Consider the following 23,865-nt stretch of genomic DNA (forward strand, 5'->3'; position numbering starts at 1 on the left):
ATCGTGCGCTCAGACTGCACATCCGTCTGAGGGTGATATGCTGTGCTCATGCCTAATCGTGAGCCGAAATGTCTGTGCTTCGCTTACCACAGCTCTGACGTGAATCGTGCATCCCGATCCGAAATAATGGAGGTGGGCACCCCGTGCCTCGAAACAACTTCTTTAAGATGGATGTCTGCGAGAGTGGAGAACTTATCCGTTTCCTTTGTAGCCAGGAAGTGTGCAGACTTGGTGAGTCGATCCACGATCACGCATATAGTATCATTCCCACGCTGGGATCTAGGTAAGCCCGAAACGAAATTCATGGAAATTTCTTCCCATTTCCACTGTGGTATCCTGGGTTGTTGAAGTAAGTCTGAGGGTTTCTGGTACTCTGTCTTGACTCTCGCACAAGTCAAACATTTGCCAACGTAAGCTGCAATGTGGGCCTTCATGCTAGGCCACCAATATGTAGTTCTAATGTCGTGGTACATTTTATCCGACCCTGGATGTACCGAGTAGCGAGACTTGTGTGCTTCATCCATCACAAGTTCGCATAGATCGCCATAGGGTAGGACCCAATACCTTCTGTTACATAGTAGGCGCCGTCTTCCTTTTGTTCTAACCGTTGCCTCGGGTCGCGTAAGGCTTCAGCCTTGACGTTTTCTAGTTTCAATGCTTCTACCTGAGCATTTCGTATCCGTGCAGGAAAACCAGACTGAATAGTGAGCTACAAAGCTCGTACACGCCTAGGTAAAGTGTCTTTTCGACTGAGGGCGTCGGCCACAACATTGGCTTTGCCTGGATGATACTTAATAGCGCATTCGTAACCGTTCAGAAGTTCAACCCATCTCCGTTGACGCATATTCAAATCCTTTTGCTTAAGAATATGCTCGAGACTCCTGTGATCGGTGTAAGTCGTGCACCTGGTACCGTACAGGTAGTGTCGCCATATTTTAAGCGCGAAAACAACAGCTCCCAGCTCTAAATCGTGCGTCGTGTAGTTCCGTTCATGAATCTTGAGTTGTCGCGAGCGTAAGCAATAACCTTATCCCGTTGTATCAATACACAACCGAGACCCTGTATCGATGTGTCACCATAAGCCACGAAGTCATCTGTGCCCTCCGACAGTGAGAGAATAGGTGCGCTGCAAAGCCTATCCTTAAGGTACTGAAAAGCGGTCTCTTGGGAATCTCCCTAACGGTAGGTGACACCTTCCTGTGTCATCATAGCAAGTGGCTGCGCGATCTTGGAGAAGTCTTTGATAAACCGCCTGTAGTATCCCGCCAAACCCAAGAATTGGCGTATTTCTGTTGGTGTACACGGTGCTGGCCAATCCCTGATCGAATCTACCTTGGATGGATCGACATGAATCCCATCCTAGTTCACCACATGGCCTAAGGAGTGGACTTCACGAAGCCAGAAGTCACATTTAGAAAACTTTGCGTACAGTTGCTCCTTTCGAAGAAGTTCCAAGATAAGACGTAAGTGCTGCTCGTGTTCCTCCTGACTCTTGGAGTAGATCAGAATGTCGTCGATGAAGACAATGACGAACTTGTCAAAATAGGGTTTGCACACCCTGTTCATAAGGTCCATAAATACGGCAGGTGCGCTCAATAATATCAAACCATCCATCATACCAATCATAAAATATAATAGGTAAAATAATTCATAAAACCCAACACGATTAATGTTCAAACCAAACTTTGTTTGAGTAGCGTAAACATAATAATGAAAACCCAAGATAAGTTATAAGTTCAATTAGCGTTCATTGCGTCTCCTCCTCCTAACACGAAAACTCGACCTCTTGCCTCGTTGCCATTGTTGTTGTTGTTTCCCCCGTTGTTGTTGTTGTTCCCGTTGCCCTGGTTATTGTTGTGGTTCTGATTCTGGTTCAACTGAGGACAATCGCGTTTGTAATGACCTTCTGCCCCACACTGGAAACATCCCCGGTTTCCACGCTGTGGTTGCTGCTGCTGGTTCTGTGGAGCTGGCGGTGGGAGTTGCTGGTTCTGAATTGCTGGCCGAGAGCTTCTACAATCCTTAGCCTCATGACCCATCTTGAGGCATCTTTGACATTGCTCCCTGCGACATCTTCCGCTGTGGTGTCTGTTGCACTTATTACACAGTGGGTGAATTCCCCGATATCCGCCCTGCCCCTGACTGCCAGATGATTGCTGAGTCGAATTCTGGTAGTCATTTGTCTTGCGCTGCTGAGACTGAACAGTAACCGATCCCTTGCTGGAATCCCCCTCCCATTTCCTCTTGTTGTCACTGGGAGTAGCAGAAGTGGTGACAGCAGTAGTGGTAGCCTTGACACGTTTTGGCAGTCTGTTCTGATCCACTGCCTGATCTGTAATACGGTGGGCGAGGCGCTGAATAGCCTGAATGTTGTCAAGATTGGCCGATGTCACATGGCTCTGGATCTCTGGCGCCAATCCCTTGAGATACATCTCAATGCGCTTGTACGGAGGGTCTACCATAGTTGGACACAGCACGGCCAGCTCGTTTGACCGTTTAGTATACGCTTCGATCTCAGATCCAACCATTTTCAAATTGTACAGCTCGTCTTCCAACTTGTGAATATCTTCACGCGTGCAATATTCCCTTTTGATAAGTTCCTTGAAATCGTTCCAGGGTGTGGCGTTAGCAGCTGCCAACCCTAAGATCTGTACTTGCGCGTTCCACCAAGTCAACGCGATTCCTTCCAAAGTGCCAGTGGCGTACTTGACCTTGCGAGCCTCAGGGCAGTCGCACATTTCGAATACTGACTCTAGCTTTTCAAACCAATGGAGGAGTCCCACTGCCCCCTCGGTGCCACTAAAAGAATTTGGACGACAGTCCATGAAGTTCTTGAAAGTGCAGACAGGCTGCTGCGCGTGTTGTCCTGCTTGAGCTGCTGCAACTGCCGCAGCAACTTGAGCTTGAACGAAAGCCTCTAGCTGGGCTTGTGTCATGCTAATTCTTCCAGACATGATCTTCATAGTAAAAATAATATAAGTGAGAGTGGTTCGCGAGTAGGGCGATGACAGAAAAGTGTAAGCACGTAGGTGTTCTCAAGCAATAACAAGTAGTGAGCAAAGTAATGTAAGCATACTACGAGCAAAGTTCTACGCAGTTCTAGCAAGCAGGTAATGAACATAAACCTTATTACCTAGGATGTCGAGTCTTGCACGTGGAGCGAAGCGTCGTTGTGGATCGTTGAGAGCACTGTTCTGGTTATAGTCTGGTTTTAATAAAAACGTTTTCCCATATTAAAACCAAGTTCTCTATAACCAATGGCTCTGATACCAATCTGTCACACCCCCAAAATCCACCGGCGGAGTATCACCGCTTGGGAGCGTGACTGACCAGGATCAAGCCACCAATCATATCGAACATGTAATTAATGTCAAGTATAATAAATGTAAACAAATCATTCAATACGATTGATGTCCCAACAAAACATAGTTTAAGTTGCGGAAGCGTAATAATGAGAATCCAATGTATGTAAATAGTTAAAGTGTTGTAAGTTTATCAAAACATCCACGATCCATGCACCACAACGACCTGCTCCTCCCTGTGCAAGCTCCATATGTACCTAATGTCCTGCAAGGCATGCAGCAGAGAGTCAACAACTAGTTGAGCGAGTTCACAGTTAACAGTTCAGTAATAGTATAGTGTGAGTAGTAGCATGTTCGTTCGTTATGTCACGTATCGTATTAGTTTCCATCGCGGCCTCCCAGGCAGGTATGCGAAGATATTAGGGGATGTTCATCCCAAGTATTCTAGACTAGGTTTATCTGTATCGCGGCCGACCAGGCAGGTGTGCGAAGATTAGTAAATTACAGTTCGCGGCCTTCCAAAGGCAGGTGTGCGAAGTCAGTCATAATATCGCGGCCAACCCTTGGCAGGTGTGCGAAGATCAGTTCAATAAGTGTTACTAGTCTAGTCGTAGTTCAATCAGCGGAGTATGTACCAGAGTTCATCAAATCACATCACTACGTTCCAATATAGATAAGTACCAGTAAACAATCAAACCCCATTCCCACCCTGGGAACCCCATGCCTTGGCTGTGTGAACTCACCTTGGTTTGCTCGGTATGTTATTGCTTCTAGAGTTAGCTAAATGTATAGGTCCGCTACACACGACCTAGGATGCATTGCACGTGATTCAATGTAAGTGTTACATTCAAGTAGGGTTTACATGTTACTTATGTCTAAGCAGTTGTGATCTGTGTGAGGGTTGTGTACAGGATGAGATGATGAGAATTGTTCGCACATATAAGATCTTGCAGTACCATTCAATAGCATATAGTCACATATAGTACATGCAGTAAGCTTTAACTGTTTGTTCTAAACTCAGGTTACACGTCACTTATAAAGTTCAGACAACATTATTCAAATCGTGTGTTCATCATCATCAAATTCATTATTGATTATTAGCAGTTTATTACAATCGTTTATTGCATGCATATCATGAAATCGTATATCTATATGTATATATATCATTCAGTATTCGATCATCAGAACAATCACACAACATCAGACAATTACACATCAGACAAGTGGGGGGGGGGTTTCCCCTGTTTGAAAGTCAGAATTTGAGAAACCAATTACATAAACTCAGATCATGTGAGCCTCTCAACTCGGACATGGGGAGTTTCTTAAACTCGGACATCATTCATTCCACAAACTCGGACCAATTTAGGTGGGGGGGGTAACGAAGGTCGGACCTATGTGATATTGAAATAAACTCAGGGTAGAAGTGATCAATAAACTCGGGGGAACATGTGCCATCAGAAACTCGGACCAAGTGAGTTTCTTAAACTCGGCCATACATGATTTTTAAAACAACCTCGGGTTACACTCCATACAATAAATTCGGACCTCCTTGTGTTGCTTGGCAAACTCGGACCAAAGAGAGTCCATTATACTCGGTCCATATGATCCATTAAACTCGGGCCCATAAGTGTTAAACAAACTCAGACAAGCACAACACTTTAATGAAACTCGGACAAGCTCATCAATTAAGGAACTCAGACTCCATGCGATGAGTATTAAACTCGGACCACTTTCAAGATATAAACTCGGTCCATTTGAACTCATTATACTCGGACCATTCACTATAAAACAAACTCGGTCAAACATTTAGAGTATTAAACTCGGACATCAAGTCCATATGAAACTCAGACAGAACCTTTATTTCATTAACCTCGGACATTAAGTCCATATAAACTCAGACAATTATGATAACTCAGACTATTAATAACATGAATTCCAATACAGAAGAGAATCATATCAGTTACGTTTCAGAACTCATACGATCGTGAATCATCCTTTTCTCATATATATACAGTACAATAATCCTAATCAAAATCAATGATTCTAGCACATCACATATCCAATCATCAGGCAATCGATTATACAACCAGTCAACAACATTATCGCAATAGACAGAATTAATTCAACAACTACAGAACTAGCATGAGAGGAACTAGGGTTTACAAGAAATACAAGAATCAATGATTAATAACAATCAAACAATCACAAACAATGCTTAAACAATTACCTTGATTCGATTCTAGATGGATTGGCAATCAAGTTTGATGCAAAGAACTTGTGAATCCAAGAATGATGAGAAGGTGTTAAAGAGAGGATTAGGGGATATGAGGATACGTGTTTGATTCTTGTGTGATGATTAGTGAATGATTAGAGAAGGAGATTAGGGTTTTAAGTTGTTGAAGTTTCACTATTCGCACAAAACACCCTAAGGAATTATCTATCACATATTTCATGCACAAGTTATACAATTTACAGTTTCACTACCTCATTTAAGTATTTGTCGAATCATTCACAAGTAATACATGATCATGCATAATCACACAATACACTTCATTATATTTAAAACACATACAATTCCGTAGCAATTAATTGTGAAATAGAAATCTTGGAAATTCGAGTTGTCACAAAACCACTCGCCTTAACCACCGCTATGATAACAAGGAAATTCATCTGGGAATATATCATCTGTCGTTTCGGTCTACCGATGTGCATCGTTACCGACAACGGCGCCAACTTCGCCGCCGATGACTTTCAAAAATGGCTAAAGGAACTACACATTGAACACATATTCTCCTCAGAGGCGCATCCGCAAGGGAATGGCCAAGTCGAGAGTATCAATAAAAGTCTAGTCGAAGGCATCAAAGCACGGTTGGGAACAGACAGACACGACTGGGTCGATGAACTCCCAAGTATCTTATGGGCCCACATGACAAGCCCAAAAACAAGTCACGGTGAGACACCCTTCAGCCTGGTCTATGGCTCAGAAGCGGTGATCCCTGCGGAAGTAGGTCTTCCCTCACCCCGTATGTTGGCTATCAACAAGATAGACAACAATGAGGAACGCAGGCTTAACTTGGACCTCGTAGAAGAAAGGCGTGAAAACGCTGCCATCAACGAGGCCAAGTACAAAACCAAGCATGAAAAGTACTACAGTTCACGCGTGCGCGTTTGTACTTTTAACCCGGGAGACTACGTCCTTCGCAATAACGAAGCATCTAACGCTGAACGCCCAGGAAAACTTGCCCCCAAGTGGGAAGGACCCTACCTCATCCAGGAGGTCTTGGGCAAAGGCGCGTATAAACTACAAACGTTAGAGGGCAAAACTATCACACGCACATGGAATGCACAACAGCTTCGACGCTGTTACATGTAAGCCATGTTTTTACATTTTCCGTGTAACCTATCGGGCCGCAGGCCATTTGCAAATAAATAAATGAACGATTCAATGCAATATTGTTTATTACTACTATTACAAATGCGTGTTCCACTTTGCGGTATCTGCAAAAACAGATTGGAAAAATCTTCATTCGCGATACCCACACAAAGTGGTGACCACACACAAATATTGTAAACGGCCAGCAAAGGCAAAACATTAAGTGTTTATCCGGCCGGATACACACATACGGTTTTTACAAAACTTACACAATTCCTAAACCTTAACGGGACAAAAACAGGTATTGACTAATACTCATACAACAAAAGTATAGAGTATACTCAACTACGCTTCACAAGCTAATAGAGCCATCCATATACGCGCTCACACAAAGAAAGTAAAAGTTTTTTTTTACTTTGAGCCGCACATACTTGCATATCACCTAGATATGCAAAAGGAAAATTCAGACTTAGTGCTATTCACAATAACATTAACTCATGCAAGTTCAAACATGCAAGTAGTAAAAACACTTGTACAAATTGAACAAAAACAGTTAAACTTTATATTCAAAAAATTCTTACACCTACGCAGTGTACAAGGGATTTACATAAAGTTCTAACATTTACATCGAGGAAAACAAAAAAGGGCACGCAGGCCAACCTAGTCCTTCTTTGTACCGCTGGTACCAGCACCACCCGTGCCATCACCACCGGCCTCTTCCTCCTCTTCTTCATCATCATCACTGTACAACAGCCGCTTCCGCGTCCAAACATTTGTCAAGTTGCTCAAGCGCGGAAATGGACATGTCATTGTATGCTGCAAGGGCCGCATCAAGACGCGCTTCGGTATCCACGCCATGGAAACCAGACCTTTCATCAGTGTATTTGCCTTGGGCTAGAATATTCATAAGACCAATGCAGCGGTTGTAGCCAGCTTTAAAACCAGCATCCCGAGCGCGTAACCTAATCAGATCAACTCCAGCTGCGTTCTCAGGTGCGTCGAAAATAGCCTTAACAATCTGTAAAACACAAGCAATAAGGTTATCATAGGCAAATCTAAACAAAAGCAAAGGCGCCGGATACTTACATGCCCAATACCGTGGTCGCGCATCCACTCATGGTCGGCTTTAAGCTGATTGAATAAAGAAACAAGGCTATCTCTAGCCTTAGCAGCCTCCCTTGACCGCGCTTTAGCTTCAGTTACGCGGGCAGTAACCTCAGCAAGCATGGTCTCGCGATTCTGCACTTTAGACTTTCGAAAAGAAAGCACACAAGCATATAAAGATAAGCATACTTGTGAAAGAAATCTACAACTACAACAGCAAAGGCAACTCATACCTGGAGGTCCCCAACAGTCTTGTTTAAATGGGCGCGATCAGCATTCGCTTCTTCAAGAGCCTTGGTAGCACGGGCCCCCGCCTCCTTGGCCTCTTCAAGAGCCTTTGCAGCCCGGGCCTCCGCCTCCTTGGCCTTATCGGCAGCTGCCTCGACCGTGGCTTTCTCCTTAACCAAAGCAGCATTCGCTGCCTTGACATTGGTCAGCTCCTGACGAACACGAAACAACGTTTCATTCTGTTTGGCCCAAGATTCTTTCCAACGCTTGCGCTCATCAGAAAGCAGTTTAGCGAGAGTACGAACTTGTTTAAGGCCAGCAGTTGCAGCCCACTCCTCAGTTTGCTTATACTGCTCAAAGATAGCCTTCTCCCTCTTCAGCTCCTGATCGGAGTGTCGCGCTCCGGTCAAAGATAATATTTATATGCCCAAATTACCCTTAACAATGTGTTAGTGGTAGTAAGGGGTCGATCCACGAAGAGTATGTGGTTTGTGTATGGATTTGACTGAATTATAAGAACTTGTCACAATTATGAAGCTTGCTAAAGTGTTTTTGTATTTTTGTTTAATAAAAAGATGTGAATTTGAACTACGGGAAATGAATTACTTAATTAACAACTACTACTTAATGATTGCAAGAAATTTTGATATGAGAACAATAATAATAAAAAGGAATCACACCCGGGTTCGGTAATTGCTAAACTAGGATTTCTACAAGTTTTAGTTTCAACTCATATACATTTGATTAACGGATTTAGTGTACCGTGACTTAGGTGCTACTAACTATCAACGCTCCGAAGAACGGACAAAAAGACACTTTGTAATCAACACAAGTAAACCCTAACAATGATAATGCACAATTACATGTCACCGTTTCGTGAAGTCATAACTTTTAACATCGCTCGACAATTCACGAATTCGCAACAAATGTAACACTATTATCAAAAGTTTCAAAAATCAAATACAAATTGTCACTAAGTTAAAACAAGAACAATTCGAAACCCTAGAATTAACAACTACCTACACCGGGGTGAAACCGAGATGATTAGCCGCTCATGGTTGAAGAAGCTTGATCACCGGATGTTTGGAACGCGGAAGGATTCATCTTTGAAGCTTGCTTGGATGGAGAATTGATGGATGATTGGGGTTTTTGGGTGAAAATGGTGAGTGTGAATAAAGGATGGAGAACTAGGGTTTAATGGAGGAATTGGGGATTCGATGGTGATTCGGTTGTGTAGATGATGGATGATGGAATTGGTTGGTGAATGATGATGAATAAGGCTCCAAAAACAAGATTCAAACTCCTCCAAAAGTGTAACTCCCATATTGATTGGTTAAAAACTTCTTTTAACTCATTCCTCCACCAAAAGAACCGAAATTTCGCAGCGACGACCCTTTGGTCCGTCGGCGACGGTGTGTCTTGTGTCAGAAATGGCCTACGGCCAAACTCGCTGTCTACGGACAATTGATGCTACGGGAACTTTCACCAACCGTCGGCGACGGCCCTTCTGGGCGTCGGCGACGGTGCCCAGAGATTGTGATTTCTGTTTTTTCGCTTCCTTAACTCCCGGTTGACCCGTTTCGCGTTCCGGTGGTCCAGTTTTCACTCCAGTGACCCGTAAAGCTCCCAAAAAGCTCCTTAAACTCCAGTAGACCTGCAAAACACAAATCTAATCAAGAGTAGGCAATTCGAAACTAAAAGTTGTGTAAAAACATCAAATTAAACAATTACAAGCACCGGTTTTCAACCACGTATCACATCCCCACACTTGTCTTTTGCTTGCCCTCAAGCAAATCTGTTTTTCACTTTCACGTGGGTCGAACAACGAATATACATCCCATTCCCGAGACAAAGGTTAAGGTCTAATGTCATGCTAAAGTTCAAACTCTTTACAATATTCAATGTATTTAATGGTAACGTGCTTTTAGATACACAAATGGTTACCCAAGATTAACCCGCCCGTAAAACTAACAACTCATGCATATCCCTCACAATGTGCTCTCCACTCGGCTTAAAATTCGCTAACATGTATAATGTATTAGCATTTCAACAATTAATCGCTCAAAACCGATTAGAACACGTACCCGCATAGGCTTGCAACTCAATCATTCTCCACTATCGAACACAAATACTAAGCACAAGTCAAAAGGTCTTTGAGGGGTTGTAACGGGGCTAGGTGAAGGGTAGGAAATAGGATATTTTTAAGGTGGCTAAAGTGATGAAAATTCGACTTTTTATTACAAAAGACTATCCTAAACAAAAGCAAACTATAAACATCCACTATGGGTAATAATCTTTCACCCTTTTATTCAATAACTACTAACGCTTCTTTTTGTGTTTTTCTTCCACAATTTTCAATTCTTTTTCACACTTTTTTTTTTTGAACGAATCATAACAACTATACAAACTTAAGCTCCTATAATCGAATTTTCATCACAAGGGTTTAAAAAGAAAAGGTTTAAGGTTTATGGGCTATAGGGTGGTCAAATGAAAGGTTTAGGCTCAAAATGGGCAACTAAGGAGTTTGTTCGGGTAAGGATAGAAAAATGGTTTAAAGAGAAAAAGGTTTACCTAGTGCCTTAATCATTCTCGTGCTTGTATTTGGTCTGTAGTCTCAAACGTATCAAAAGTTGCAAGTTCTACAATACGCGACTAACGGTCCACTCAAACAAAGAAACATGTAAATGTGAATCTATGATATATAAGTGGCTCAAACCTCACGTATAAGGGTATGATATGTGATATGCATACATTGCTAGTTCCTTAGGCGAATTATTCCCAAATAACCACCCGCTAAATACCCGTTATGCTTATTAATTTGAACTTGACCATGACAAAAGACCAAATGGGTTGTGACATCCCTCGTTGACTTGGTTACTTGTGCTTTTGAGATTGCTTTGAAAACAAGACATTTTTGAAAAATTTTTGAAAATTTCCCCCATCCCCACACTTGAGGTAAACATTGCCCTCAATGTGTAGTGTTTAAATGAACGGGTCAAAATCGAAAAATTTTTACTACTCCCCCATCCCCACACTTGAAGTACATATTGTCCTCAATGTGTAGGAACTAGAGTTTTAGCAACGCACAAGGGATGTGACACGACTAACCTTCCCAACTTTTCACCCCGGAAATTAAAATACATATTACAATCCACTTATTCTAAACTACCAATCAAAGTAAAAAGAAACACATGCACCTGATTGTTATGGCTTGATGCTCATATTCTTCGTCTCTTCATAAAAGTGGTTGTCCCTCGAACCCGTTATACCTACAAATTCTAATCCTTGTGTAGAAGCATGCTTCTCACAACCATCAAAAGTTGTTAATTACTTAGTTCTACCATTTTTATGAACGTATTACCAAGCCATGCATTATTTCACTTCGATTTTATGTGGAAAATATTTTACAACAACAAGCCTAACTCACTTTCGTAGGAATCACGACGACATTTAGCATATGCACGCAAGCCCTTTATACCTCCCGATAGCTCGGGAGGACGAGTAGGTCTCGTGAGGGTTATATAGGGAACACACCCACAAAGTTCATTTAACTAGGCAATAATTTAAATAATCAAAATGAGAAAAACGAAAATAAACTAATAATATACAACAACAACAACAAAAACGTACCTCGCCTCTACCGCTGATATCTCTCATTAGGGTTCACTGGCGGGTTCGGCTGGTACGGATAACCAGTAAGGGCCTCAAACATATCCCTATAGTTATCCAGCGGGCTTGACTCTTGTTGGGGTGGCGGCTGGTACGGCATCGGAACGAAACTCGAGCCGACTGCTTCAGGCCAGTGAGGGATTGGATCGGAGGGCCCTTGCGGATGAGGAAGGTTGGGGTAATCGGTCCACCCCGAATGTTCAGCATATGGAAGCCCGGCTTGATAATCTCGTTGATGGCGTTCTTGGTCATGGAGCACCTTGAAATTATTAATCGCCATCTGGTTGGAGAAAGCTATTGCCCCCCATCGGCGTTGGTCCAACTCTGCCTGTGCATTCCGGCGCCTAGCATCCGCTTCCTCCCATGCTTGTCTGCTGGCCCTTTCCTCTTCTTGCAGCTGTATCATGCGTTCCATTTGAGATTGTTGCAACGCATATTGCAGCTGCTGTTCCTCCAACTGCTTTTCCACCCTCTCGCGGAAAGATGATTGAAAACCCCCTTGTTGTTGTGAGTACGCCCATTGCGCCTCTTCCCATTCTTTCCGACTAGCATGGTACTCTCTTGCTTCACCAATACCCGCCGACACATTGTCGTAGATCGCTTGATCCCCACGGTTCCACAACCGATACGACGGTATTTGTCTTTGATTCACAAAATCTGCCACATTGGCAGAGATTTCCCTATGCTTTTTCCGGTACCTACGCCTCGGTCCCCGTGGACCGGAAGGATCAATGTCCTCCTCAACATCGGGCATCTCCTCATCGCCCCCTTCTTCCTCAACTTCTTCATCACCCTCTTTGTCGTTGAACCGATAACTGTCCCCTTGCTCATCTTCAACCGTGTGCAAATGCCCAAAAGCTTTCACGGTTATGTTCCAATGTCGCCTCATAGAGGCGAAGTTGAATTGATCAATGGGTTTGGATACCCATAGTGAGTCTTGAGGTAATGCATTTTGTTGGAGAATCATGGCGCTGATCAATCTTGGGTAAGGAATCATTTTGCGTTTAAACGATTCCCGTGTATCCCATGTGTTAATCATAACAATTTGACGCCACGAGAGCTTGGGCGTTCCATATAACAATGCATGCACCACCCGACAGTCGGGTGCCTTCACCGTTCCACGGTCTCCAAACCGTACCATAATGTTCTCCAACGAGATACCTTGCAATATCTTTCCCATCAGAGACATATCTGCCCTTGCGTTACCTGCACCCCCAGAACCGGGTAATGTATCCTCCAAGAGAGTCACTGGGTCAGCATCATTTCTCTTGTTGTCCAAAAACTGATCATACCCATAATAATCATACGCGTCGACCCCAAGCGAGTCAAACCTCGCTATAGCATTCATGTGCTCGAAGGACATAACCATTTGATTTTTCCCAATGTTCCCAATCAACTTCCATCTATGAGCTGGTCTATCGGAGTGTTCAAAACGAAGAGTGGATAGCCACTCACAAACTGCCCCCAAGTATACCCGATTGGTGATGTCATCACACCAATCAATCACTCGCTCCCAACCGAGTTTCTCGAACCTTTGCACTATGCCAATCTTCCTAAACTCTTCGACATCCACCGTACGTTCACAAACCGCCCTGTCGGGTACGGGTTTTGAAATGCCCATAACCATTTTCATCTTCCACATCTTGGCTTCCAACCTCTTATTATTGTATCTAGAAAGAGCCTTTGTTTTCTCTTCCTTCCATTTCGAAGCCGACCCACTGTTCTTCGCCTCTTCCCAAGCCCAATCTTGTCTTTCAAGTTGACCATCGCCTTCTTCTACATTACTAAGTTGTTCCCAACGTCTTTGATAAATCCCAGAGCCCGAACCGGCTCCCGAAGATGACCCTTGATCGGAGGTCTTTGCCTTCTTGCTCCCACGAAACATGGCTACAATCACAAGACAAAGATAACAACAATTAGTACATTCCAACCTTCAACAATCTCAAACTTTGAACATGATATGTAATGTTGAACTTTAATCCAATTTTAGATGTAAAATCGCCTTTTTAAACTTCCAAAGTCGCTCATTTTAGCATCTATATTGACTAACACGTTTAATCCTAAGATTTTTCAATAAAAAAATCATGGTTCAACAATGTTCAACATCACTACTATGTTCAATCATGCCAAAATCTTAGTGTAATCACATCACTAAAACTAAGCATGCTCAAATCCCACCGAAATCAAACAAACACCCTTGAATTTATGCTTAAACATCCTACATTATGATAAAAAACCTACTCTTAAACAATAAGTCTAAAATTTTTGGAAGAAATCACAACACATATGAAAATCATGCACAAATTGAGTGAAAGTTCATACCTTTAGTGAAGATTGACAAGAATAACCAAAGAAAAGTGTAAAACAAGAACTTGGATGAACACTCTTCAAAACCCTAAAACACACGTCCAGAAATCTTGCAATCGAGCAAGAATTGATGAAATTGGTTATGGGGGTTTTGTTCTTCTCTGAAAATCACTCAAGATAGACTCAAGAATCAAGCGATTTGGTGGAGATTTGAGAGAGTTATGAAGAAAAGAAGGTTTAGGGTTCTTGAGAGGAATTGGAGAAGATGGAGTTAGAATGCAAGAGAGAGAAGAAGAAAAACGTATGGACCTGAATTGATAGTGATATTAGGTTGATTCCGGGTCAAGTATGTGGTCAAAAGTTGTTTCGGGTTGGGTTTGGATATCCAATAACGAGTTTGAATGCGATTATGAACCCAAGAAACGAACCTGCGTCGGCCAGATATCGAGGCACCGTTGGCGACGTAGAAGTAGTCCGTCGGCGACGGTTGCTGGTTTGTGACCCGGGTAGCGACGACCTAAATCGCTGTCTACGGACAATTGGAGGCTACGGACAGTTTACGGGACCGTGGGCGACGAAGAGTTTAGCCGTCGGCGACGGCTCTTGGATCTTTCATTTTTTTATTTTTCAATTTTAATTTTTTTTAAGAAAAGAGAATTTTAATTAATTTTTATTAAGGGCTATGCACATATAAAAATCCTAAAAAAATATTAAAAATCTTTTTGTAATTTTTTTTATAAGTTAAAAACAAAACTTACGCAAGGCATGGACGTCGCTAACAGCCCTATCACCCCTCAAAAAAATCGTGTATTGTCCGCAATACACATAAACAAGTCTAAGAACATACCTTGTATCGTCACGACCCGTTCGTAATGTCTAGACTTCACACAATCAAGAAGGATTAGTAGGAATTGAAACGATAATCCGGGAAACACACAAACAATTAAACAATTATACATAACTTTACAAAAAGTGTTACCGGTCCTTTTCATTCGACCTCGTAAACCGGGAAACTTACCACGAAGCTTACCGATTCCTTGTTTGCATCCACTTTCTCGTTACCCTCGAGAAACGGTTTTAGCCGATGACCATTTATCGTTTGCCGCACCCCATCCTTCGGGTCCTCGATAGTAACATCACCCAATTGTCCGACCCGGGTGACAACATAGGGTCCCATCCATTTGCTTCGGAGCTTTCCGGGAAAGAATTTGAGCTTTGAATTGTAGAGCCACACCTTTTGACCCACTTCAAATTCTTTCTTCCTCAACTTGGCATCATGCGCTCTCTTCATTCCGTCCTTGTATTGAGATGCGTATTCATATGCCGTCTCCCGTAGCTCCTCCAATTCACACAACTTGAGCTTCCGTTCCTTACCTGCATCATCATGTTGCACATTAACCTCTTTAATAGCCCATAATGATTTGTGCACAAGTTCAACCGGTAAATGACAGTTTTTACCGTAAACCAACCGGTAAGGTGTAGTGCCTATGGGTGTCTTATGTGCCGTTCGGTAGGCCCATAAAGCATCGTTCAATTTAATTGACCAATCCTTACGGTCCGCCCGCACGGTCTTTTGCAAAATCTGTTTGATTTGCCAATTGGACACCTCAACTTGCCCGCTTGTTTGCGGGTGATAGGGGGTAGCAATCCTATGGTCAACACCAAACCGTTTTAAGAGTTTGCCAAACCGAAAATTTTTAAAATGAGATCCTCCATCACTTATGATGACACGAGGAATCCCAAACCTTGAGAAAATATTGGTTTGGACAAAGTTACATACTACGGAATGGTCGTTTGTCTTGGTGGCTATTGCTTCAACCCATTTTGACACATAGTCAACGGCCACCAAGATATACAAATTGCCATAGGAATTGGGGAATGGGCCCATGAAATCAATACCCCATACATCGAAAACATCGACTACAAGGATTGGTTGCATGGGCATCTCATCCCTTTTTGAGATACCCCCTAACTTTTGACACTCTATGCAATTTCTGGCAAACTCGTTTGCGTCTTTGAAAATAGTAGGCCAATAAAGGCCACTATTCAACACTTTATGACCCGTTTTGTGACCACTAAAGTGTAACACCTCGAATTTTTGTGTCCAATGATGTGTTAACACGTGTCATTTGTTTACACGTGGCATTGATATTAAATAAAGGACTAATTTTGACAGACCTTGAAAGTATGTAAATTCGAGGGTTATAAATGTCAACCAAGGGTGAATATACTGTATAGTAACCCTAAATGATGCTCGTACCTTCAAACGAATAAATCATGGATCGTACGGAAGCGAAACGCGAAAGAAAGTGAGAGATTACAAGCTACAGGGGTTAACTGTGTCAACATGTTTAATTATACCTCTGAGTGACCCTTTAACGTTCCCGAGGCTTTGTAACAGTATAATACTCTCACTAGAATACAATACATAAATTTCGCGAAGTTCCGTTTTAAAACGAGAAAGTTACGATCGAATTCGTGTGAGAAGGGTTAAAAGCGTCAATAATATAATTTAAGGCTTTCCGGATAATAAATAAATTAATCGAGGGCTTAACAATACGGGTAAATAGCGCGAGGTCCTTAACTGTAATTAATCAAGGGCCATATCGCAAAGTTACCCCTTCAAACCCGAAAGGTCAGGTAATTAATTACCAAGATATTATAATCATTACTAAAAGATTTAAAAAGATTTATTTTTAGCCCCTTACGGACCGTAAAGGGTAGGCCTTACGGACCGTAAGGAGGGGGAATGATTGCTGATGATCCGCCTATGGCTTACGGACCGCAAGGCCGAAGCCATACGGTCCGTAAGCAACGCCCAGCGACAGATTGTTGGCTGTTGGCTGTTTTAAGCGGCAAAACATGAATTTATGGGTTTCTCAGGGTCATGGGCGCCTCCTACTTCGACCCATAACTCTCTAGGACACATGCCACTGAGCCACATTCATTTATAGGATGTGTTGTAATGATCTAAGGGCTTGTCTTTGACTATAAATAGACCTCTTGTGTTCATAACTTTCATCACAACTCAAACACACTTCACTGGTCATTCCAAAAGCTCTCAAGCATTCTTCTTTGTTCTCTAAGCAAGTCTCAACTTCTGTAAGTCCCTTAGATCCTTTGTAGTTTGAATTATACTTAGTAAATAGCTAAAAACCAAACCGTCGTAAATACGGTTTGACTTCAAAATAAATCCGTAATGGCTCAGTCTTATGACGGATCAAAAGAAGTTATGAGTTGGTAATTATGTGGGTAATAAACCTCTAAAAGGGTTCCCTCTGATCACCACTCTAACTAGCTCAAATGTCGAGTCAAACGAATGCTTAAAAAGTCAACAGAAAGCTATTTTTGCGATTCTTGCATAATCTGTGATATAAATGATATGCAACCTGTTTAGACACTCATAAAACATGATATTAAGTATATAAACTTGTTTACGCTCGTTTGAATCGACCATTTGCTATATTGACCCGGTTCGGAGCCGAATGTCGCAAAAGTTTGACTTTTGCTTTGACTTCAGTTCTGACCCGTTCTAGTGAGGTATAGATATGCCTTAGGACTCTATTAGGACCAGGTTACACGATGGTATAAACCTCTGTGACAGGTTCATTGTTTGTCCGAGTCTTTTATGCGTTTCCGTTAATCGCCTAAAAGTTGACCGTAACGCCCTTTTTAAAATAAAACGAGTATTTCGAACACGTGAACGGACCATAACCTTACTTGCTAAATTATAAGCATGTCCTTAAAGTTTCACGTCAATCCGAGGTCTAGAATGGTAGTTATGCTAGATAGCGCAATTAAAGTAAACTTTTGTAATAAACGGCGCAATTAGCATAACGCCTATCTAAACCAAGTTTCGTCACCAAAAATTTTACCCACTGTTATAAAATAATATTTTTGGAATTTTAAAGATTTTTAATAATTTTTACCTTGCTCATAACCTGCGGTTATGGCTACGGTTCGGTAAATACCGAATATGCCCTTTTTGGCTAAAACTTGAGTTCTACAAGGTCTTTTGACCCGATTCCAGTTGCTACTGATTTTAAATAATAAATAAAGTATTTTAAACTTTATAGACTGTTCGGGAAACTCAGATTTCCTGTAGAACTCGAAAAGCTCTTTAAAAGTCTTTAAAATGACCGAAAAACCCCTACGGGGCGTAATATTAACTTAAACTCGTTACGGGCATCACGGAAGGTATCCTACTGATACCACAACCTCTTTAAGGCATATTGACTTAGGAAATAAACGTAGGACTCTCATGGTTAACCGTTTCGCCTATTACGCGCACGGTTCGGCTTATGAAACTAGTTTTCATAAAATAGCCGATACGGGTCAAATTATATTATTTGGACCCCAAAATCCAGAGTGTGAACCTTAAACCCATCTAAAACAAGTCTCTGAACTTGTTGGGTCAGAATCACACTCCATTCTCGGTTTCCGCCTTTTCGCGCGGTTAAACCATATCTATCTTTTGAAACCAACCGGTCTAGGCTACGGCCAATATAAAGACTCGTTAGGATTCTAATAGGTTAATTAAAACCTTCGTTCCAGAACAGGAGCCCCAGTAAAAGCTATCGGTGATTTAATCAAATTAAGGATAATACTTGCAAAGGTAAATACTTTTAACTTATTTTCCCTATACGGGCTTGGGATACGGTATATTAATACCGCTTGATTGAGCATCATATCTTCCATCGCTTAGGTGGTTAATTGAATAATGTGATCGGCTCATTTAAACAGTCTTGTTACTTAAAAGCCTTTGGGGGGTTAATGACCGTTGTCCCGGATATCCTTGGCATCATTTTACGAAATGGCCACGACCTCGACATCCCGGTGTAGGCGTACACCTGGTATATTATGTCGACATTATTATTTAAAAGACGTAGCCGTTGGTTTTTATACTACGGTTTTACGAAATGTGGTGTGTCTATTAATCTTTAACCCGGACAGGATCCCGGGCTACTGAACGCATAAAAGGACATGTAATACGTTCACAAGATTTTAATAATTTTCCCAAGTTATAAAAGAATTTGTGCCTTGTGCATTCAAATCAATTTTAATAAACATTTTCAAATGTGTCAGTTGAACGTATTTACCAGTGTAAACTGACGTATTTTTCCCAAAAAGATTAAGTGCAGGTACTATACGAAATTGGCTGGTAGTAGCTTCCTAGCATCGTGATAAGTCTCGCAAGCTTGATGCTGTATCTGACTGAACAATACTTTATTATTATTTTGATCCCCTGTGGATACAATTCGACTTCTGTAATACACTTGATATTACATTCAAAAGGTTGAATTATATTTATCTTTTTGCTTCCGCTGTGCATGTATATAATTGTGTGGTTTGACTATATTGTTGCCAACTACGTCACGGTAATCCCCCACCGGGCCCACCGGTGATATACGTGGAAATCGGGGTGTGACAGGTTGGTATCAGAGCCTTCATTGAGTGAATTAAACACTATCCTAATGTGTTTAATCTCAGTGACACAATTGCACATACTTGAGTCTAGACAAGAACTTAGGACAAATTCGAATTGTTATTCCAATTTTGTCTTTTTCTTTTATTATTGGTATTTAAAGTTTTATAAAGCAGGAAATATGCCGCCAGTGATATTCCGAGGAAGAGGAAGAAGAGGCAGAGGGGAGATCGTTACTCATCACGATCACGAAGCCGGGCCTTCAGGTACGCGAGCTCCTTCGACTACAAGGAGTGAAGAACCACAGAGGCGAAGAGACCTTTACAAACCTGCGAGGCATTCCACCTCACACAGCTCGACGCCATCATACCGGCACTCATTCGGGCCAAATTCAGAGAATGATCCCAACAACCCGCAACCCTCCTTCATACCTCTACAACGTTCGGTATCGCACCGAAATTATGACGACCCTACTCCATACTTCAGATGTCAGTTTAATCCAGCTGACTACATCCAGGAACCTTCAGGTTTTGTTCCACTAGGGCCACAAGATCACTTCTCCGAAGATCATATGGACGAAGATACGGATCCGACAGAACCTGCTCGTGGTACGCCCACGCATCCGATAGAAGTCTCTGATGGGTCATCCTTCCATGGCACACCCTCTCAGGGCCCAGATAGCTTTCAAGCGTTGTTTGACCGACATGAGTGGTACTACACACCACCTCAACAGACATCACAACAACCGCGACATCCGCAGGATCCCTCCGAGGATTCACGCTTCGTGGCAGTTACGCCACCACCTCCGCCACCAGTACAGCCAGTAGTGCCTGATCCGCCAAGGCGTAGGAGGACAAATGCTCGTATGTCCACACGAGGAGGAGGGGGTATCCACTTCAGCACCCCTCGACACTCTAGTAGTAGCCACTATCCGCCACTACAAGAAGAAGGACCTTCAAGTCCTATACAGGAGGCGAACTCCGCATCAGCTGCACCAAATTCGCCACCATTTGGGTATGACCAACCCATACCTGCTTACACGGGTCCAACGGCTTACAACCCGTTCGAACCGTCACAAGCACATTACAACTACAATTACGAGCACGACCCATATGTGGTGTCGGCTAGATATAATGCACGCTATCCTGACGGAGCTCATGGGAACATGGGAGCACCGGACTACTCAGCTCATGGGTATCCAATACCTCCCAGACCTCCAGTTCCGCAACAAGCGCCACAACCACGTTTCTCTCCTCCTGAACAGGAAGAGATACTCCATCGACTAGATCGTGTGGAGAGAGAGTTCGAGGAAGAGAAAAAGAGCCACCGAGGATTTCTCAAAGGCTTAGCGAACCTACTAAAGGGCAAAAAGAAGAAACGTGACCACTAGCCCTTAATAGTTGTACTGATGTAATTTCTACTTTGAAATAAGTCCCTGCGTGAACATTTATCGTACTTCAGTCCCTACGTGGACTTATCTTTTAGTCCTTGCATGGACACTTATCTTGTATCAGTCCCTGCGTGGACTTGTCACTTATTTTAAAACCTCTAAGTAGGTATGTACTCGTTTGAAGTCCCGTTTAGGGCAATATGTAATAGTATTTGAGATTTTGGAATGTATGATATGAGTTTTGTTTTAATATATATGAAATAAATCAAAACCATTCCTTTTAAATTGATCTGCCAATATAAAGAATCTTAGAGTGATACCTAGCCAGGTGTCTTTTAAGATCCGGCCAAGATGGTACGACCAAATTAAAAGATTCAGATTCCCTGTTAACCTCTGCAAGATTCCCTGTTAACCTCTGCAAGCATGTTGACGATCATGGAAGATGTGATTCGTTAAAATCACGCACGTCATTCTTATACAATAATCCTTTAAAGGATTTCAAAGACCCAACTAAATGATTTATAAGTCATGGGCAAAGATCATCAATAAAGGTGATCAAATTATTAAAACATCCATTAGAGATGTAGTGCCTACGGGCCAATCTTATTAAAACATCCATTTGAGATGTAGTGCCTACGGGCCAATCATGTTAAAACATCCATTTGAGATGTAGTGCCTACAGGCCAATCATGTTAAAACATCCATTAGAGATGTAGTGCCTACGGGCCAACCATATTAAAACATCCATTAGTGGTGTAGTGCCTATGGGCCGTAATAATTGTCTTATAAGGACAAAAGACAGTGGTGGTCTATGACTCTCTGTCAGAAGGAGATAAAAGAACTATGGTTCAAATCTCTATGCCTTTGATTCTCTGAAATCTCGGCTAATATTATAAAACATCCTCGTGATTAGGCTTTACGCCGCCAATATTATTATTATAGCTAAAATAGGATATATTCAAATCCTAAAACTAAGTGAGTAATAAGTTAATCAGATATGGTCTCTGTTACCATGATTAACAAAATTGTCATAAGAGACAACTCCATAATAAGCTCTAAATAAAATTTTGTTATCTTCTGTAACAGATTCAAGTTACAATGGCGGATCCCAATGGAGAGAATAGCCATACAAATGAAGATGACTACGACAATGCGCCAGTGCATCTGACAGGCGCACAGTTAAAGGCTCTAATTGACAACGCTGTTCAGGCAGCTCTGGATCGTCAATATACTGAGTCTCAAGGAAGAACCGTATCAAAACCACCCTCCAAACCAAAGTCACAATCCAAACCACTCTCCAAACCCAAGAAAGATGACGATAATCACTCGTCCGCTGAAAATAGTATTCGTCGTGAACGAGAATATACTGATGCGTCCGGTGCCAAGGGTTGCACCTACAAGTACTTCGTGTCTTGTAAGCCCCGGGAATTCACAGGGGAGAAGGGTGCTGTGGATTGTATCACCTGGCTGGATGAGATGGACACTATTGTGGACATCAGTGGGTGTGCGGAGAAGGATGTGGTGAAATTTGTGTCGCAATCATTTAAGGGCGAGGCCCTAGCATGGTGGAGAGCGTTGGTACAGGCATCCGGTAAGTCTGCTCTATACAAGATGACATGGGAGGAATTTATTGCTCTCATTAAGGAAAACTACTGTCCTCAGCATGAGGTAGAGAAGATCGAGTCTGATTTTGTGTCACTGGTGATGACAAACCTGGACTGCCAGGCCTATTTGACGAGCTTCAATACGATGTCTCGCCTGGTCCCGTACCTTGTGACACCAGAGTCCAGAAGAATCGCTCGTTTCATTGGGGGATTAGAGCCGGCAATAAAGGCTAGTGTGAAGGCCTCTCGGCCGACGACCTTCAGGTCAGTGACTGACCTCTCCTTGTCTCTCACTTTAGATGTTGTCCGTCTGAGGACGCTAAGGAGCAAGGAGGCAGAGAAGAGGAAACGTGAGGATGATACCTCACGAAGGTCAGGAAAGAAACACCGTGGAAACGGTGATGGCAAGAGAGGGGCTGAAGCAAAGAAAGACGGGCAACAGTCAGGAGAGAGACCCAAATGCAAGATCTGCCAGAAACCCCACTCCGGGAAATGTAGGTTTGGGTCGAATTCACAGTCCCAGCCAAAGTCTTTTGCCTGTGGACTATGCAAGTCCAAGGACCATAAGACGGTGGACTGCAAGAAAATCAAGGATGCAACATGCTATGGTTGCAACGAAAAGGGGCATATCAAGAGTAACTGCCCTAAGAATGCCAGGAAACCGGAAGAGAACAAGAAGATGAATGCGAGAGTCTTCCGCATGGATGCAAAGGAGGCAGTGCTGAACGACAATGTGCTTACAGGTACTTTTCTCGTAAATAATATATTTACAAGAGTACTTTTCGATTCTGGCGCTGATAAGTCCTTTGTAGACCAAAAATTTTGCGAACTATTGAATATGCCTATCGAAACCCTAGACGTAAAATACGAGGTAGAGTTAGCAGACGGCACGATAGAAACCATCTCCACTGTTCTAGAGGGATGCGAAATGTCCATTAAGAACCACTCTTTTCCTCTATCTCTACTTCCCTTCAAACTAGCGGGTTTCGACATTGTTCTAGGCATGGACTGGTTATCCCGTAATCAGGCCCAAATCATTTGCAACAGAAGGCATATTGTGCTAAAGACTCCGAGTGGTGAATCGCTTACCATTCGAGGAGACACGCAGTATGGATTACCCGAGGACGTATCCATGCTCAAAGCTTCTAGATGTTTGAAGAGAGGCTGTGTCATTTACATGGCTCAAGTGATAATTGAAGAGCCCAAGCCAAAGATAGAGGATCTTCCCGTTATTTCTGAATATTTCGAGGTTTTCCCCGAAGAACTACCTGGTTTACCACCAGATAGACAAGTGGAATTCAGAATAGATATCATACCTGGAGCAGCTCCTATAGCTAGAGCGCCTTACAGGCTTGCTCCGACGGAAATGAAGGAATTAAGGACCCAGTTGGATGAACTGTTGGCAAAAGGTTTTATCAGACCTAGTTCGTCTCCCTGGGGAGCACCTGTCCTATTTGTAAAGA

The sequence above is a fragment of the Helianthus annuus genome, chromosome 12 (genome assembly GCF_002127325.2).
Source record: "Helianthus annuus cultivar XRQ/B chromosome 12, HanXRQr2.0-SUNRISE, whole genome shotgun sequence".
Classification (NCBI taxonomy): Eukaryota; Viridiplantae; Streptophyta; class Magnoliopsida; order Asterales; family Asteraceae; genus Helianthus; species Helianthus annuus.